Consider the following 18,014-nt stretch of genomic DNA (forward strand, 5'->3'; position numbering starts at 1 on the left):
AGGGAGCCTCTGGAATGCTAATAAAGATTTTCTATTGGCTTAAACTCATGCCCAAGCAGTCTCTTCTTGTGGCTACCCTGCAACACACAGGTGAGAAGAAAATGAGCAGACTAAATTGAACTTGATTGAATCCAACTAAAGACAACCAGATATAAAAGGTATTAGTGATAGGAGGAATATATAGCAAGAAAATTAGAGTTATTAGCTAGATGGTAAGTGATATTTATAAATTGTTGTCAATTTTCTTAGCTATGATCAAACAGATGGAAGAAATGTTACATGCTAAATGAGGACTAATGTGCCGTGATGTCTGTAACTACCAGATAGTTCAGAAACAAAAATATATATGAAGAAAATACTTACACTTTAAAAGATACACAGTTGTATTTCCTATCAGAAATAAAATAGCCATTCTAAACTGCTCATTATTGATAGACATAATTTTATTATTGAACTGAGTGGCACCCTATCAACCAACGTGCATGACAGTAGAAGTCCATGGGATGAGATGGTCTTTAAAGGGAAGACAAGATGGTTCCAGCTACTGTGTTGGAGCAAGAAGAGTGTGAGTGAGGGTTACACATGCATGTGCATGCACACACGTGCATATATGTGTCAAGATAGTATACAATCTTAAAGTATTTTTCTGGAAGAAATTATCAATATATTTTTGTAATTCTTCTTGAGTTTAAAAAAATGTTGGGCCTGTAAGATAAAGGCTCTTGTCCTGAGGTCTAACAGATTAACCTGAGCTTAATTCCCAGGGCCCACATGCTGGAGGGAAAGGACCAACTCCTGCAGGTTTTCCTCTGAGCTCTAGACACATGCCATGGCATGTGCATGTGAGTGCTCTCTCTTCCTCTCCAAACATATTGTAAAAAAAAAACAAACTGAATAAATTAGTAAACGTAAGTCTAACTTGGGGGTTGGAGAGTGGTTAAGAGCACTTTTGTCAACAATTTAGTCAACAATTTCTGAGTGGAAGAGAATCTTCTAGAGTGTTCCAACATAGTAACTTGTAGTGGTGGGTTTAGGTTTTTGGTGAAAATATGCTAGAGCAGTGGTCTCAACCTGCCTAATGCTGTGACCCAACTCTTTAACACAGTTATTCATGTTGTAGTCACCTCCAGCCACAAAATTATTTTTGTTGCTGTTTTATAACTGTAATTTTGCTACTGTTGTGAATCGCAATGTAATATTTTTGAAGATAGAGGTCTGTCAAAGAGGCTGTGACCCACAGGTTGAGAACCAATGCACTGCCACATGAGCTGGGATTTATGGGTCCATTCATTCACCTCAGCAGAAGCCACAAATACGAGAGGCATCACACCAGCAGAAGCATTGCCAGCTATCATAAAAAGGGGACAGAAATGGGAAGCAATAAAGACTGTGGCACTTCCAGGTTCCAGGCCAATAGGGATAGCTAGCTGTGATTATGTAATACCCTACAGAAGAAGGTTGGTGGTGCTGCCATTGCCACCCTGAGTCCAGGGTCATGGGGTCAAAGGTGGAGGTCACTGCCCTGGTGGTCCGGGAAGACAAGATCACTCCTGTACCCTGGGATGATGGAGATTGAAGCTTTATAATCCAGTGGAATTTTCCAGGGGGAGTTGGGACTTGCTTAAAACCTGTGCCTATTTATTCCCTCCAGGTTCTTCCTTGTAAAGTCTATCCTCCACCTGTTGTACTTTGCAAACTGAAAACTTTCTGTAATTCAAAAGGTTAGTAGCTAGGCAGAAAGTCAGCTTCCGGATGAATAGCAGAGTGTTTCAGGCATACCACATTTATAAAATATATTATACAACATTTACATGAGATTCTGCTACTGGAGGGTTCAACTTGGGCTTGGGACATTGGGATGGAATTAATGCATTCCTCATGCTTATGATGCCTACTATTTAAAGAGCATGAACCTTGAGTCACTGAAGTAACAGGCATTTGCAGGCCAGTCCCTTCTCTATTGTTGCCTTTGGCAAGAAAGCCCACTGTCTTAGTAACAGCAATGACTTTGGTCACACAACACAGATAAATGACCTCTATTTATTCAGTTAGTTTAACTGAGGTTTAAAATCACCAAACAGATTCCAAGTCCCACCATTTAATTCTAATTTCTCAAGACCTACTTTTCCTTTAAATTATCACACTTCCTTAATGTGAATCCTGCCTACTTTTAGCTCCATGCTAACATAGGAACTCAAACTCTCAGCTCTCTTGACCGCTGGAAAATCCAGATCTATGCATGCCCAGGTCCTCTACCTACTATAGAAATAGAACAAGTTCCTGAAAAGCCTGTCTGAGAATATCAACACTTGCCTTTATTTGCCCCTTTCTCTATTTACCTTATCTGTACAGCTCATTTAGATACCACCAAAGACAAACCAATCTTAAACAAACACACACACACACATACACACACACACACACACTTTCACATTCAGTTCTTTTTTTTTTTTTTTTTTTTTTGGTTTTTATGAGACAGGGTTTCTCTATATTGTTTTGGAGGCTATCGGTCCAGCCCAGCCTCGAACTCACAGAGATCCGCCTGCCTCTGCCTCCCGAGTGCTGGGATTAAAGGCGTGACCCACCTCCGCCCGGCTCACATTCAGTTCATTTTATCTCAAAACTCTTATGGCCTTGAGAGGTCCTCCAATCCCATCCTATTTCTTCATACCACTCCCTCTCACTTTATAGCTCAGTGGCAGTCAGCACAACTGACCTTCACAGCAACCCTTAAAGAAAGTACTATTACCTACATCTTAAAATTAAGAAAACCCAGAAAAGCAGAAGCAACATGGCCAACTCAAGGCCATTCAAGGTTACACACATAATAACTGAGCCAACCTGAATCAGGACACAGGTACTCTTACTGTAGAGTTTTCATGTTTAATGGACGCAAATTATTGCGAACAATAGTTACCATGTTGCCAGGTTGCTCATCAGCAACTTCACTCCTGGCACCAATTTCTGCCCTAGTGTCATTTGTGTTACTATGATAAAGTGTCTTGGCAAAAGCAACTTAGAAAAGAAGAGTTTATTTTTGCTCACAATTTGAGGTAAGAGTCTACCAAAATGGGGAAACCAAGTCAGCAAGAAATTAAAGCAGATAGTCACATCTACTGTAAGAACAGAAAGAAAATTCTTACCAGCGCTCAGCTGACTCTTTCCTTTTCACTCTGTCCAGACTCCATTCCCTGAGACGGTTTCACCTACATTCAGGATGGGTCTTACCACACAATAAGTATTATAACTTTTTCCTTTGTTTCTAAATGTATATCATGTGTTTTGGTCTCATATCTAATTTCCTTGGCTTAGTTTATAAAAATGAATACTGATGAAATACCCTGAAATAACAACAGTGACAACTAACCTTCTTCTCTTAAACCTACTATGATACAAATGCTTCAACTTGTTTTTGTACATTGTTTACTATATTGATAATTTTATACCTTTTCCTAATCAGGATACATATTGAATGCCGTTTCAACATCTATTAACAAAATCAAGTTCCTTGTTATTTTTCTCATTTTGCTTCTAAATATGATCTAGTATTTAAACCTCAGAGCACCAGAACTTACAAAACCCTACTCAGTCCTGTTTTATATCAGACCCTTGTCTGTATTTTAATGTAATTAGCTATGTAGATTTTCTAATACTGAGTCCTTGTGATTCAAATTATATTATTATTAAAATTATGTATATTATCCTTATTCAAATAGACCCTTTTGGTCATGATTACTTTTTCTCTGACAAACTGTTAGGATCTACGTACTGATTGTTTAAAATTCATCTTGTTAATTAAACAAAATTACAAAATCTCCCTTTCCTTTGTCCAACCTTAATCTCTTTTTACCAAGTTAATTGACTCATTTTCTTGATTATTATTGCAACACACACACACACACACATGAAAAGATATATGACTACAATTTGTTGAGTCCATTCAATATTATTTGTGTGTGTGTATGCTGTTAGAGCTGTCCACTTATATAACCAGAGGACTCATCACTTACAAAAACTAATTTTCCTCTCTGAGCAGTTATTAATTACCTGTAACTCTTCATCAAGGGGTGGAGTTTTATAAGATTTCCTTAACTACATTGGCATATCAACTGGTGGTGTTTAGGCAGCCATGTTTCTGAGATTTCATGGGTGCAGCATCCCTGTCATAACTGTAACACACACTCTCACAGCAGGCTTCCTGACCCTCTGGCTTTTACAATCTTTCCACTCCCTCTCTGTGATGTTCCCTGGGCCTCAAGCATAGGGTTGTTGCAGGTGTATCAGATGGGGCTGGGAATCCTTCAGTCAATTGTCTCTAAATTTCAACCAGTTGTGGGTCTCTGTAATTGTTTATATCTACTGCCCAGAAAAAGAGAAGAGAAGCTTGATGAGCAGTGAGAGCTAAGTGTATCTTCAGGTATAAGGATAATACTCAGAACGCTGTTAGGAATTACACTGGTTTAGGAAAGTGGCAATAGCAGGCCTCCCTCTAGCATCCAAAACCTCAACAGCCACAGGCAGTTGGCTAGGTTTACGGTATGGTTTCCTTCCTGTTGAGCAGGACTTACATCTTATTAGACAGCCATTGGTTACCCACAAGGTGTACGTGCCACCATTGCACAGTTAAAGGTATCTTGCTATGCTGGTCATTGTGGTTCATAGGCATCACGAATGGGTTGGACTATTGATTGGTTTCCTCCTTTGCAGCTTGCTTAGCCCCTTATGGTGCTATGAAGGCTAGTCCTGAGAGATGAGGCTTTTGGATCATACCCAGCTCAAATCCTATGAGTTCCATGTCTGAAGTCTGTAATGTCTTCAACAATAATGATGTACCTTCAGCTACTGGGAGGCAACAAAAAGTAACAGCAATAGCCTATGTTGTTTTGGGAGTCTCTTGGACTCCCCTGACCAAAAACTAAAAGGGAGGTGTTTCATGCCTGGAACTGGAGGTTTTGCAAGCTAATCTATGGCTCTGGGGGAGAGCATTACCACCCAAGTGGCACAACTTGATTTAAACCACACACACACACACACACACACACACACACACACACACCACATGTACACACACATACATATGTATGGTGTATGTGTACATGTGAGTGTTATATGTATATACATGTGTGCATAACTCTAGGTAAATAGAAAACAATATGATTTCTATGACTTCAAAATCCTTGGCAATTTTTGTGTCAGCAATTTTAAGTGAGGTTAACTTATGGGTTTCCTTCTTGTGCTATTTTGGTACAGCTTTCACAATAAAATAACAGATACATTTCTTCTCTCTCGGTAGCGCATGCTGGTTGTATGAGCAGCAGACCTGGCTTTGCTACAGAGGCATGCTAGACTTTTTGACAAGTGACATGGAGATTTCTGACACAGACTGAAGCTGCAGACTGACTACCACACTGGCTTTCACTTCACTCTATGTTTTCTCACCATCCCCATCTCTGGGTATGATTTATTCCCTCCAAAACTCATGCTGAAATTGAATTACTGTTACAAGATACTAAGTGGTAGGAGCAATCTGGGCATGATGGTGGCACATGTTTGTAATCCCAACATTCAGGAAGCTGAGACAGGAGGCTCTTGATACCAAAGCCAGCCTAGGTAGACTGCATAGAAAGATCCTATCTAAAAAAATGTTTAAAGCTTGATCAAGTGGAACCTTAAATGACAGACTCTGGAGATCTCCATGGAGCGCCTCACCATCTCTGGGGATCAGAGTGGAGATTGGGTGGGGGACTGGGGGGCCTGGTGAGGGAGCAGGGGAGAAGAGGAGTGAGAGGGAGCTGGAGTTGACATGTGAAGCAAGCTTCCTTCTAACTTAAATTTTAAAAAAAAAGGAAAGAAAACAAAAGAGGTGACTAGGGAACTCTCCTTGTGAATGGGCTAGCCCATTCATTCAATGAATAGCTTAATTGTTTAATAATGAGTTGTCTTCAGAGTAGGTCTGCTATCAAGGACAGCTGGCTGGGTCCCTCAATCTCTGTTTCTGTCTCCCCCTATGATGTCCTATGCTCCCCTTGGATTGGATTCTGTCAACAGCAATAAGATGGACCAGAACAATGAGCCATATAACATATTTTATATAATATATATGGTATGTGTGTGTGTGTGTGTGTGTGTCTTTTTAACATATTCAGTTCAGGCACCGTGCTATTGTCAAACCAAGCATCCTTTCTTTCCATCACATCTACAGATTCAGCAGTCCCTTCTTTTTTAATAACCTTCCCTTTTAGTGCTTCTTCTAACTTTTCCTTGAAAGCATCACATACAGAATATGTAGCTTTCCTAACTGCATGTGTCCTGCTACTGAGTTGGTTTGAAAATAACAAAAGTTTTCATCCATTTGCATATTTAAAATAGCATTTGGAGTACTGGAAAAATAGTTCAGCAGTGAAGAGTAAACACTGTTCTTGCAGAGGACCCAAATTCAATCCCTGGTTTCCTCAATTGAGAAGTTCACAACTGCCTGTAACTCCAGCTCCAGGGTATTCAATGACCATTCTGTCCTCCTCTGGTTTTACACTCACATGCAGAAACTCCCCCACCACACACATACACAAATACAAATAATTTTTTAATCAATGTTTCACAGTAGAAGAAATAGGAATATCTGACAGTCTATAGATATTGGTTTTGAGTTGTTCAACATTGTGACAAGAAGAATTTAAAGAGAAAACATGAGATTATGAGTATACATTGTATGGAGAGTAAGAATATTTCTGAGAGCTTACACACATGGAAAACAGATGAGGAGACTCCTATGATGTGAAGTGCCAGGTAACTACTTGCAGAGAACTGGCCCCAGAATGCAATTATTGACAGCACTTTAAAAAAATCTTATACTATTGCCGTAATTTGGATCTTGTCAGTGAAACCAAACATCCAGTTTCTGGGGAGGTGGCACCCATGGTCCATGCTCTTTATCTCCCAGCTGAGTTGTATGGCAATGACTCTGATATTGAGATGGCTTGGGCCATTCGAGCAATGCAGCATGCTAAAGTCTGTTGCAAACTGACTTCATCAAGCTCAAAAAGTAGATGACCAAATCTACTGTGAGATCCATGAAAATTTCGAGAAGTTCAAGGTTGGTGTATTGGGTCCAGAAGAACTCAAATCAGAATCAGCTAGAGAGAAGTGGGGGACATTCTGCTTAAAATTTGAAGGGACCATAGAAGACTACAGCTATGGTACTTTGTTGCAACTGGATTGTTCCCAGGACTACAATGAGGAGAACTCCATTTTTGTATCCTGGATTCAATTTTTTTGCAATTGAATTGCTCAGAACTGGGAAGACTATAACAAAGAATTTCCATCAGTGTTCAGGACAAAGGAGAGAAAAGAGCTAACAATAAAGAAGACGAAGCTGAGAAAGAGCTCATGGTAGAGGAGAAAAAGGAGTCCGCAGAGGTGAAAAGTAGAAAACTAACCAGGAAGGAGAAGAAAAAAGCCAAGAAACCTGTGACTTATCTGAACCCTCAAGTATCCAATGCTACTTGCACAGACCCCTTTGGTTTGCCCTTGGGCAAATGGAGAACTCAGAAAGACATCTTTCTAGCTACTAAGAGAAGCTGTTCTGGGCATAATAGCTCTAAGTTTATTGTTGCTTGATACCTGTTTCTTGGCTATAACTGTTGTTGACCCTGGTTTTTGTTTTTTTTTTTTTACTATAACTGTTGTTGAAGTAAGACATCTTGCAAATAAATTCCTTTTGGTTTGTACTATTTATGACTGACTTTAGAAAGTATTTGCATTTATTTGACACTTCAAAAATTTCAAGTATATAATCTCATCACCATATCTCATATAAAACTGTCTGTCAATTCTTCTCACTGTTCTCAGTAATGAAGTTCTCTTAACCTGTTAACTTGTACCTGGTGTAAGGATTAGAAGTCTGTATATGAGAATTGACTCAGCCAGACCTTATGGTTCATACCTGTAATTTCCAACTCCTGGGAGGCTGCAGTAAGACAACTGCATGACTTTAGGCCAGTTTGAGCTATAGAATGAGTTTGCCTCAAAAATAGTATAGCTCTTCTCTGAGTGTAGACCTTGGGGATTCATTCATGTTTCTGCATGTACGAGTGGTTTGATTCTCTTTATTATTTAATTGCATTCCACTGTCTGAGAACATCACAGTTTATTTTTCTGCTCTATTGATGGGCACCTGGGTTGTTTGCAGTGTGGGGCTATTATGTATAAAGCTGCTATAAGCTTACTTACACAAATAAATAAATAAATAAATAGTTTAGAACATAAAAAAGCTGTTGTGATATTTTGTTTATAATCTAACAGCTAAATCTTGCCTGAAGATCAGAACGCAGAGCTAACCACATTAGCAAGCCATAAAGGCCAGGTAGTGGTGGCACATACCCTTAATCTCAGCACTCAGGAGACAGAGACAGACAGATCTCTGAAGGCCACCCTGGTCTACACAAAATTGCTCCAGTCTAAGAGAGAAACAGCTAACACAAAGGTAATTCCATCACTTGGGATCAGAGACCTTTAATCCCAGTACTAGGGAGGTGGAGATGGTTGGGCGGAGAGAGGAATATAAGCTGGAAAGAGACAGGAACACAGTGCCATCAGTCTGAAGCAGTCTGAGGAAGCAATCAGTCTGAGGAAGCAGTCTGAGGAAACAGTCTAAGGACAGGATTACCCCTTTAATTTGAGCATTGGTAGAGGTAAGAACTCTTTAGTGTCTGACCACTCTGCTTCTCTGATCTTCAGTTTTCACCCCTATGTCTGACTCTGGGTTTTTATTACTGATACCAATTAGAATTCCTGCAACAAAACTCATGCTATTTTCTGATAATGGCATGTTCAAAAATATTTTATCTTTATACAAACTGATGTCTACACTTAATGCTGTTGTTTCATTTTTTAAAAAATAGAAACCCCTAAAGAGCTTTAGGTCATAAACACTGAGTATTCATTTTCAAAGTTATGTTTGAGTGTGAGTTCATTTATTTCTTTATAATATAAAACACAAGTCTTATTTGTCTGTGCTCCCAAAAAAATTGAGAAAGAGAGAGAAGGGAGGAAGGAAGGAGAGAGGCAAGGAAGAGAGAGGGGAGTCTACAATCTCACCTAATTAGAGAAATACATTTTCAAAGTCATTTCACCTGTCACGGGCGTCACACCTGGCCCGACACTGGGTCCTGTGGCCACTGGAAGGCCAGTGTCTCAGACTCTTTCAAGTTGCTGGCTGGGCCAACTCATCTATTGGCTCCTGCTCCCTCTGCTGGCTCCACAGCTCAGTGGCCAACCCCTAACACTACTTGAGACTCAGGAGGCAGCAAAGACAAACTGGGCCCCAAGCCTCCGTGGTGATAAAACTTTCTTGTCACATAATCAGTAGCAGACCAGCTATGGGATTAGTCATCCCAATAAGTCACCCAGTCTTCACAAATACCTCATTTGGTGACACTCCTCATTGTGAGCTGGCTTGTTGCAAAGTGCATAGCCTATTATAACTTGCACATAATTGTAGAAATTCTCACTCAGTCATCAGAAAGGGTTTTCCTTTGTTTTGGTTTGGTTTTTTTGAGACAAGAATTTCTCTGTGTAGCCTTGGCTGTCCTGGAACTCACTTTGTAGACCAGGCTGGTCTTGAACTCACAGAGATCCACTTACCTCTGCCTCCAATGTGCACCACCACTGCCTTGATGAAAGGTTTTCATAAATAAGTCTGCTGCCAACACTGATCATAGCAACACATAAAAAAGCAAAACAAAAACAAAATCACTCCAAAACATACAGAGCAGAAGAGGCTGGACATCAAATAGTGCCACTACCCAGCTCCCTTTCCATTAAGGTCCCGAACCAGACCAGCTGAACTGACAGAAGCAAATCAGTGGTGGCCTGGGGCAGGAAGGTGCCTTGAGAGCGATAGAAATGCTATGACTCTTGACCATAATGCTAGTTGCACTGGCAAACACATTCATCAAAACTCACCACACCATTTTACATAAATTGTGCCTCAATAAAACCGCTGTTAATAGAAAAATTCTGTTAGCCAGACACTAAATCCTAACCTGTTTTTTCAATCTGAACACACCTGTACATGTTTTATGTATCTGGGTGCTTTGCCTGCATGCATGCATGCATGTGAATCAAATGCATGCCTATATATGAATGTACATGGATCAAATGCATGCCTAGTATCTGCAGAGGCCAGAAGAGGGCATAAAACCCCTGCAACTGGAGTTACAGAAGGTTATGAGCAGTCATTTGGCTGTTGGGAACCCCACTCAGGTCCTCTGCAAGAGCAGCAAGTGCTATTAACCACTGGGCCATCTCTCCAAGCCCTGGACACATCCCTTGAAAAAGAAATACTAGTAGATAGCTGTCTTCTCAGTTCAGTATTTAGCCACAAATTTCAATTTCCCCCCCCCCAAAAAAGAACAGGTTAGACCCAAAAGGTAGGACTGGGAGGGGAATCATTGCTTTCCTACATTCTCACAAAACAGAACATTCTACAGATACTACACCAGTGGGTGAAATAAAAGTGCATTGTGAGCAGAGATCAGGATGGGAAGCTCTTCCTCTCCAAGTCACACATCTGTAAGTTTGTCCACAGTGAGCTGAGGGTCTGATTGCCTATGGCAAAGGCCCAGGCAGAAGTAACTGGATGTATCCTCTGTGCCTTGCCCTAGCAAGGTGGGCACCCTAGGTAGGGAGCTCTGCTGCAGGTCAGGACTGAAACCAAGAGCCTGTTTTCTGCTTTGATCTGGAGGGCACACCTTTGGTATAGTCTCCTGTGCTGCAGTGTGAGCCAGCTGCAACTGCCACCTTGTAGAAACGCCCGACCATTATCTGTGCTGCAGGGTGCCGTGTGTGGAAACGACAGCCTACATGGGCAGAAAACTACTATTTATATTAAGCTAGCAATATTTTAAAGTGCACAGAAGGATTGTGTAGGCTATATATTGTTTCATATAGGGAACTGGTGCATCCATGGATTATGGTATATGCATGTGTCTTAAAGCCAATCCCTTCAGATACTGATGGTACCATGGTCCCAATATCCCCAAGAGATATGCCTTATGTATATCTAAAATTATTTGACCTCTGATAAATTTGGGAGTCATTTCTTGGGACATGGGAAATGTAGAACATTGGGTTACCTGAGTTAGATGAGAATTAAGAATATGGCATCTAAGAATGTACTCACAAGCTGATATGTAAACTAAGAACACCCAGCTCTACAGAGCACTTACTGTTCTCTAGGCTGTGATGACCTCTTCAATTCATTTAATTATTAGTGAGGTGCAATAAGACTTTACCTTCATTTTATGGATGAGAAAACTGAGGCAGAGAGCGATGCAGCAGTCTGACCAAGATTAATGAAGAGACAAAGCCAGAAAGCACAACTGGCTATCTACTCCAGCACGCAAGCTTCCAGAGCACTGCGGTGCCTTTGCACACTGTCTGGGGGAATTAATGCATGTGCCTCGAATACTCGTGCCCCAACCCCACCAAGGCGGGGTCAAGGTAGAGATAAAAGGAAGTGAAAGGAAAAGGGGCTTCCCTTTTCTCCTGGAAGCCAGCCACTGCTTCTAACTCCTGGTCTGTGCGACTCTCTCTCTCTCTCTCTCTCTCTCTCTCTCTCTCTCTCTCTCTCTCGTAAATAAATATATTGTTTTCCCTATATAGCTTCGAGTATCGTTATATCTGGTGTCACAGAAGTGGTTTGGAATTACAGCCCACGCCTTGGAAACCACCTGAAATCAGCATCCCGAGGTGAGTGCTAATTGGCATTTCAGCTGCCGCGAGGGGGATCCTTCCCCCAGAGGTGTAAGAAGGTGTGGAGGAGATTAGATTATGGGGATTAAATTTTCCTGAGCGAGATTAGTGTCTTTTAGTGACCTCAGCCATGTAAGGCTTGTCTTCCACTATATGAGGACAGAGTAGGATGGCACTGTTTCTTAGTGAAAAGCAAGCCTTCACCAGTTCCTTGGCTTAGGCTTTTAGCCTCCAGAACCCAGAGAAATGAATAGTATGTTTATTATCATTAAATAAACGCATCAACCCAAATTGATTAAGACCTGTATGTCAAACCCTCATTCAGAGTGGGTCCGTGGGTCAGACAGACAGACCAGCATCACCTGGGAGTTCAGTGAGACTGTGGAGCCCCTCTCAATCCTGCTGCTTTCAAACCAGTATCTTAGCAAGATCTTCAGGTGGTCCTTCAATGGTAGAGAAGCAGTCATGAATTTATCTTGTTTTACTTTGGTTTAAATCCCACACTACTTTGATATTTGGTGAAAGTTGTGGACTTTGAGCACAAAAATGTGCACGGGATTTTGAAGATTTCACAGATTTGTGTTTAAAACCTTTCTGTGGAAGTTTGTAAGGTGCTGGGAATCAGCCTTTAGAGTTCTCATAAATTCTTACATTTAATCTTTTAAACAAAGTATTGGTAAACTTGAGAAAGTTAAGTAAGCTGCCCTAGTCATAGCAAGAAATAGTGACAGCAAATCAACCTAGACATTCTGCTGCCGGGGTCCTCTATAACCAGGCTGTTAGGGGTGACCCAGCCACAGTAATCCTGAGGTGCAACCTGGTGAATCTCTCACTGAGAAGATCATCCCCTGTACCTACAGCATAGTCTTACAAAACCTCTGTAGAAAGTGGCCCAGATGGGTCCTACCCGTCTATGCAATGAGAAATGCCCATCTCAGATGACCCACGTATCTCCTTGGTTTACTTTCAATCTGCACATCTTCAAGTAGTGTGTCAATCCAGTTCTGTCATCTGCCACATTAGTCTACTTAAACTATGTGGGCAAGAAGGTTTTATTCTGTGGACCAAGTGGAGTACTGGTGATAGCTTCTTGGTCCTTTGTGTTGAAAAGGAGCCAGGTGAGGACCGTGACTGATGAGGCCTGCCTGCCCCCCAGTGGCACAGGGGAGCACAGTAGTAGGAATGTATTGCTGTTTAGTTCTCTCAGAATTCTAATCATTTTTCTAACATGCCTGAGAAATATAAATCCTATAGATGCATAATCATGATTCCTGCTGGATAAGAAACACCCTTACTTAAGGGCAGACAAACTTAAACTATCTGATGCATGGAGAATTGTGAAAAAGTATATACAACTTGAACACTTTATGTATTTTGTATTTACGTGTGTGTGTGTATGTGTGTGTGTGAGAGAGGGAGAGAGAGAGTGTGTTGGTTTGTTCTCTTGATAGTCTAACATATCCCATGCTGATCTTGAACTACTGATCCTCCTGACTATCTCCCAGATGCTGAGACAACAGGTATATGCCACCACACTCAGCTAACATTGTTATTTCCAATTCAGGCGTTTCATATGTATGTATAAACTGATTTCAGAGTTTATCTTTGGCTTCTGTTTTTGTACGCCAAGAGCAATTCTCCCTTCAGACACTCACTATCTTAGAGTCAGGGTTAAGGGTACATCATTTGCTTCTGGCTCCAGTCTTTTGAAGCACCTTATGTGGGTTTGTTTTCATACTACTGCCTTTAAAAACACAGTCTTCTAAAGAAATAGAATAGTAACATCTTTATAGATACAGTTTGCTGGTTTAAAAAAATGATTTTTCCAGTTAGGTCTAGTGGTGCAGGTCTCTAATTCCAGCTATTTTACAGGTTAAAACAGGAAGAGTGCAAGTTTGAGGTCAGCCTGGACTACAGAGTAAGCTCAAGACTAGCCAGGTCAATTTATCCTTGAAACAAAAAGTAAAGGGGTAGAATGTGAAGTATTCCTTTACACTGTGTGACTATATGTCACCTGTCACTATGATTGGTTTAATAAAGAAGCTAACTGGCCAAGGTAGAGGTTAGGTGGGACTTGCAGGTCAAAAGAGAGCACAAAGAAGGGGAGGAGTCTCAGGGTCATTAGGAAATGCAGAGAGAAGCAAGATGAACTTGCTGTATTTAAAAAAAGATACTGTCACATGGCAGAGTATAGATAAGAAATATGGGTTAATTTAAAATGTAAGAGTTAGCTAGTAACAAGCCCAAGCTATTGGCTAAGTGTTTATAATTAACAGTAAGTCTCTCTGTAGTCATTTGGAAACTGACTGGCGGGGCAGAAAAGTCTGCCTATAAGGGAGGGATAAGGTTATATAACCCAATGGCAAAGTGCTTTCTTAGCATGTACAAGGCCCTGGGTTCAATCCTCAGTACTGACAAAATGAGCTTTCCTATTCAAATAAATTCTGGAAATTCATTTTTGTAACCCTAAGCATTTGAAATTGTTCTCATAGAAATAATCCCTTCCTATCCCTTCCATAGAGTTATCAAGCCACATACTGTCTAACCAAACCATGTAGTTACAAGAACAAGTGCAATCAGCACAGAGAAGTTTGGGGACAAACACAAGTACGTGTTGGCTAGTCTATGACTCAGGCAGCTGCTGAAGGTGTGAGCCACCATGAGTCACAGAGAATTTGAAAACATTAGTCACCCTGGTGACTCAGTCAAATAGTGGCCAATTGGGAGAGTTTTTTAAAATTTATTTAGTGTATGTGTGTGACTCTGTGCAAGCTTCTTTGTACCACGTAAGTGCATGAACCCACAGAGGTCAAACTCAGGTCTTCTACTAGAGTATTAAGTGCTCTTAATTACTGAGCTATCTCTCTAACCCTAAAGAGGAAAGTTTCTGTTAGAGTACATGAAGTCACATCCTCTCTATTGAAATTTATTTTATTTCGTTTTTAAGGTTGAGGGATATTGAGTCCAGTCTGATGAGTCTACCTGACTCAGCACGCATGCACCACATCCAGCCTCCAGGCCTGGCCTGCGTCACAGATCCTGTATGCCAGCCTTGACTATTAAGTCCTCTGACCCTTTTGTAAGTGACTTTGGTTATTTTGTCTCCCCACACTAGAACAGTAACTAAGAGAGGATTGATATCCAGAATATACAAATAATTTTAAAAAGGGTCAAGAAAACAAATGACCCAATTAAAATATAAGTTACCAATCTAATCAGAGCCCAAGAGGCTCCCAAAACAATGTAGGCTGTCAGTTTTGCCCTTGGTTGCCTCTCAAAACTCGAAAGTAAGACCCTATTGTAGAAAACACCGCATGCTTCAGACACAACTCAGAAGAATCAAGCTGTAACTGTTCTGGAAGCCTCCTCCACGAGGATTAGTTCTAATACCAAAAGTGCTCTGCAAACTGCCAAGGGAGAGAAAATCAATTAGAGGTTCTATCCAGCCATAAAGCCTACAAAGCACATCACCAGCATGGCAAGATATCCCATGGTGCAATAGTGGTAGTTACACCTTGGGCATAACCAATAGCTTTCTATTTGGACATACAGCCCACTCAATAGGAGGGAATTCATGTCTGAACTATAAACCTAGCCAACTACCCATGGTTGGTGAGGTTATTGATCATAGAGGAAAACCTACTACTGCTACTTTCCTAAACCACTATGATTCCCAACCTTATTCTAAATACCTTACCCTTGTATCCAGAGATAAGTACAGCTCTTGCCCATTATCAAAGAAGCTTCTTTTGTGGCAATTGAGACTGGCACAGAAATCTACAACTGGTTAAAATCAGACAACTGACCAGGGGGTGCCCAACACCAGCTGATACATATACAACATAACCCCTACTACTAAGGCTCAGGGAACAGAAAGATAAGAGCCAAAAGACCAGGAATTTATGTATATCAGGAAGCTGCCCAGATGAATTCACAACAGCATAGACCTGAACAATGGCTGCCTCAGTTGACAGTGTAGATGGGGAAACCTCACAAGGCTCTACCCTAGAGGAAGAGCTATAGGCAATTAATGACTGCTAAGGGAGGAAAAATTAGTCTCCATGGATGAGCTCCCTGATAGGCTATTCAGTACCAAAGCTATCCCTATACACATACACAGATAAGAAAGATATGTGCTACTATATGTTGAATACATGTTAAATTGACTCAGCAGGTTGCACTGCATGTGTGTACATGTTCATGTGAACAAAATAAATTTAAAAGAGGTCATAAATTTGAGAGCTAGTGGGGGACATGGGAGGAGTTGGGGGAGATGGAAGAAGAGAAATAATGTAAATATAGTATTCATATATAATTTTAAGTGTTAAAAATATTTGGTCATCTACTATATAGATATAGTAATGAAACAGCTTGGTATTGGCACAAAATTAGACAGGTGGACCAATGGAATTTAATTTAAGACCCTGATATTAACACACACACACACCTATGAACACCTGATCTTTGACAAAGAAGCTAAAACTATACAATGGAAACAAAAAAGCATCTTCAACAAATGGTGCTGGCATAACTGGATGCTGGCATGTAGAAGACTGCAGATAGATCCATATCTATCACCATGCACAAAACTTAAGTCCAAATGGATCAAAGATGTCAACATAAATCCAGCCATACTTAACCTCTTATAAGAGAAAGTGGGAAGTACCCTTGAATGAATTGGTACAAGAGACAGCTTCCTGAATATAACACCAGTAGCACAGACGCTAAGATCAACAATTAATAAATGGAACCTCCTGAGACTGAGAAGCTTTCTGTAAGGCAAAGGACACAGTCAACATGACAAAATGGCAGTCCACAGGCTGGGAAAAGATATTCGCTAACCCCACATCTGAGAGAGGGCTGATCTCCAAAATTTACAAAGAACTCAAGAAGCAAGTCTCCAAAACACCAAAGGATCCAATCAAAAAACAGGGTACAGAACTAAATAGGGAATTCTCAATAGAGGAGACTAAAATGGCTGAGAGACACTTGAGAAAGTGCTCAACATCCCTAGCCATCCAGGAAATGCAAATCAAAACAACTGTGAGATACCATCTTACTCCTGTCAGAATGGCTAAAATCAAAAACACCAATGACAGTGTATGCTGGAAAGAATGTGGAGAAAGGGAACACTCCTCCACTGCTGGTGGGAGTGCCAACTTGTACAGCCACTTTGGAGATCAGTATGGAGATTCCTCAGGAAAATGGGAATCAGTCTACCACAAGATCCAGCAATTCCACTCTTAGGCATATACCCAAAAATTGTACCATTATACAATAAGGACATCTGTTCAACTATGTTCATAGCAGCATTATTTGTAATAGCCAGAACCTGGAAGCAACCCAGATGCCCCTCAACTGAAGAGAGGATAGAGAAAATGTGGTACATTTACACAATGGAGTACTACTCAGTGGAATAAAACAATGGAATCTTGAAAATCGCAGGCAAATGGATGGCACTAGAAGAAACCATCCTGAGTGAGGTAACCCAGTCACAAAAAAGACAAATATGGTATGTACTCACTTAAACATGGATTTTAGACATGGAGCAGGGAATTGCTAGCCTATAACCCCACTGCCAGAAAGTCTGGGAAACTGGGAGGACCATAAGAGAGATATGCATGGTACCCCAGAGAAGGAGAATGGGATGGGATCTCCTGAGGGAATTGGGAATATGTGGTGACAGTAGGGGAGAGGAAGCTTGGAGGAAGAGAGTGAGAGAAGAGGGGAGGAGAGGAGGACATGGGGGAGCAGGAAGGTTGAGTCAAGGAACCACTATAGCTTTGAGAAGAGATCTGGCACTAGGGACGTGTTCAGAGATCTACAAGGATGACACCAACTAGCAAACTAACCAATATTGGAGAGCCTATCTTAAATGCCCTCCCCCATAATGAGATTGTCAACTACCTTATATGTCATCCTAGAGCCTTCATCCAGTGGCTGATGGAAGCAGAGGCAGACACCCACAGTTAAACACTGAACTGAACTCCTGGAAACCAGTTACAGAAAGGGACGAGTGATGAGCAAAGGAGTCAAGACCAGGCTGGTGAAACCCACAGAGGCAGCTGACCTGAACAAAGAGGAGCCCTTGGACCCCAGACTGGTGACTGAGAGGCTAGCATGGGACTGATCCAGACCCCCTGAATGTGGGTGTCAGTGAGGAGGCCTTGGCAATCTATGGTGCCTTGGGTAGTAAAACAGTATTTAGCCCTGGTGTGCAAATGGACTTTGGGAGCCCATTCCACATGGAGGTGTGCTGT

At 41.1% G+C, this 18,014-nt stretch overlaps 1 pseudogene; it reads left to right on the forward strand.

Annotated features, from left to right (window-relative positions):
• The first annotated feature begins 1,495 nt into the window (after nt 1–1,495).
• Nucleotides 1,496–7,617, forward strand: LOC101835660 (annotated as a pseudogene).
• Nucleotides 7,618–18,014: the final 10,397 nt, after the last annotated feature.

The sequence above is a fragment of the Mesocricetus auratus genome, unplaced genomic scaffold, assembly GCF_017639785.1.
Source record: "Mesocricetus auratus isolate SY011 unplaced genomic scaffold, BCM_Maur_2.0 Super-Scaffold_4256, whole genome shotgun sequence".
Taxonomy (NCBI): domain Eukaryota; kingdom Metazoa; phylum Chordata; class Mammalia; order Rodentia; family Cricetidae; genus Mesocricetus; species Mesocricetus auratus.